Raw genomic sequence first — 2908 nt, forward strand, 5'->3', positions numbered from 1 at the left:
TAGCTAAATAAATTACAAAGTTGCTGTAGCTAAAATGCAGAGGTCCTGGTGAGCAGCAGACTAGCCACTTTAGGATGCACCTTTTAGTATTACTTTAAAAATTGGTCTCTGACTAACAATTTTAAAGTAAAAATAAAATAAATGGAGCAACAGAGCGGGAGACTAGTCTGAATCATTTGGGAGTATGCAGGTGCAGGGAGGATGCCATCATGGAGTTGTGTGAAAGTAATGTAAATGAGAGATCTGGGCACATTCCAGATATATTTTAGAGACAGAGTCGACAGATGTTGTGAAAGTTTAAATGTGATAGCAAAGAGAGATGGAAAATTACTTGGAATTTCTTCCTGCCCAGCTGATTGGAGGCTGCCACCACCAAGACAGAGAAGACAGAAACACCAGCCTTTGGGGAGAATTCAAGAGTTGCTTTTTGATCATGTTAAATTTAAGATGTCTTTGAGACATTTGAGTAACTATGTCCTGCTTGGCAGCTGGATCCATGAGTCAGGAGACTAGAGAACATGTCAGAACTGGAAATGTACATTATGAGTCATCTTCATATTGATGATATTAAAAGCCATAAGAAATATATGGCGTCACATGAAAGGAGAGAATAAAAAGGATAGACTAGAGAATTTTATATCTGAAACCTACAGAATCTTGACATTCAGACTATGGTGAGAGCAGAAGACCCTTTTCCAATCATAAAAGTCATATCTGCTTAGTTTAATTACTTCTTATAATGTCTCTCTTCCCTAGTAAAATATATCAGCGAGTAAAGAAAGAGTTAATAAATGTTTTTTTAACTAATGGTGAGCCATAAAAAAATAAAATTTTAATTCTCATTTAACAGCATTCTCTTTTTTAAAATATATTTTTATTGATTTCAGAGAAGAAGGGAAAGGGAGAGATAGAAACATCAATGATGAGAGAGAATCATTGATCGGCCGCCTCCTGTCGCCCCACACTGGGGATCGAGTCTGCAACCCTGACACATGCCCTGACAGGGAATCAAATCATGACCTCCTGGTTCATAGGTCAATGCTCAACCACTGAGCCATGCCAGCTGGGCTCACTTAAGAACATTCTAAAATGAATGCCAATTGAGTAAGAGTGCTGTGCATAAAAATTTAAGCTATGGGAAAATAAAAATAAAATTACGTTTATCAAATATCTCTGAATGGGGAAACATAAATTTTAACTCAAACAGAAGAGATAAACAGCTAACCAATTTATCTCTGACCATTCACTTATCAACATTTTCTTTCCTCGTTGATTAGTGATGCTCTTATTTTATATGGGTGTAATAAAGTGTGGATAATCTCGTATTTTTAATTATCTACTACTGCTTTCTGACTTAAAATCAAATTGCTTTAATTGTTGGAACTTTGTCATATTTTAAACTATATACATCAGGTATATAGTTTTATTTTATTGGTTATTATTTTTTCTAGAAAAAATTAGAATTATTTTGCCAGGGTCTCAAAAAAGTCCTGCTTGAATATTTATTTGAGTTAATTTAATCTGTGGATAATATTTGGAGAAACAAGCCAAATAAAGTTACATCTTCAATTCATGCCATATGTTAATAAATTTCAGGCAGAATCAGAAGTAAAGTGCAAATATTTAAAATATATAAAAAAAGCAAGGAGCAGGAGGAGGAAAAGAAAAAAAGAGAAAAATAAATATTGATTAATAGTAGATCTCAGATTAAGAAATTCTAAACAAAAACCTTAAAGATCATATAAGACAAAAATCAACATATATGACTATATCAAATATTTATCAATTCTAAATAACAAATATTAATACACAGAAATAATTTTCCACAAATACCTTCAACACTTTAATATTTTTTCTCTATAAATAATTATACAAATAAATTAGGAAATGAACAGATAATTCATAGAAGTAAAAATGGCCGATAAACACAGAAAAAATTAATTTCAGCCCTAACTAGTTTGTCTCAGTGGATAGAACATCGGCCTGGGGACTGAAGGGTCCCGAGTTTTATTCCGACCAAGGGCACATGCCTGGGTTACAGGCTCAACCCCCAGATCAGTGCAGGAGGCAGCCGATCAATGATTCTCTCTCATCATTGATGTTTCTATTTCTCTCTCCCTCTCCCTTCCTTTCTGAAATCAATAAAAATATATTTAAAAAAATTAATTTCACTATTACTTAAAAATATAAAAAATAAACAATGACCTTATTAATGTTTTTAAATGCTTATTGAGTGTTTACTATGTAAGTAGCTGTTCTATATTCCATAATACGTAACTTGATTGGTGCTTGTAAAAAGGTGAAGGACCTTAATCATACTTTAGGCTAAAGTACTTAATCTACTATAGCCAACTTGTTATAATTCATTGTTAATTATTCTATAAAATGTATATAGATGACTGTGTGTGTGTGTTTCTCCCCATTTGTGGGTCTTATCTAGATTAAATTTCATTACTTTAAAAATAGATTACTGCAATTAATTTGCTTCTTGTCTCTCTCCCCTCAAACTAATCTACGAGTGTCTGCCAGATCATTTTTCTGAATGAAAATGATCAGATTCCTGCCAGGAAATTTTAAATGTTTCAAATACTTTACATAGGATTAGATATAATGTCTTCCATTGATTAGACAAAGTTAATCAAGGCAGACTCTTCTATACATTTAAACATTTAATTTGATGCTGTGTTTATTTATCGAGGTTTGGAACAATAGTCTGACACAATTCCATGAGAGTAATGAGGGTTGATAATGAAAGTCTCTTGAGTTTCCTCCTGCTTTACTTGGTAATGGTGGATTTTGGATTAAGATTTGACAGATGATTTTGAAATTCCAGTCATAAATCGTTTTAGGAAAAACGATCTAATGATTTAGAGATTATTATTTTATATAAAAACCTATTTTTCTTTTT

The sequence above is a fragment of the Myotis davidii genome, unplaced genomic scaffold (genome assembly GCF_000327345.1).
Source record: "Myotis davidii unplaced genomic scaffold, ASM32734v1 scaffold1144, whole genome shotgun sequence".
Taxonomy (NCBI): Eukaryota; Metazoa; Chordata; class Mammalia; order Chiroptera; family Vespertilionidae; genus Myotis; species Myotis davidii.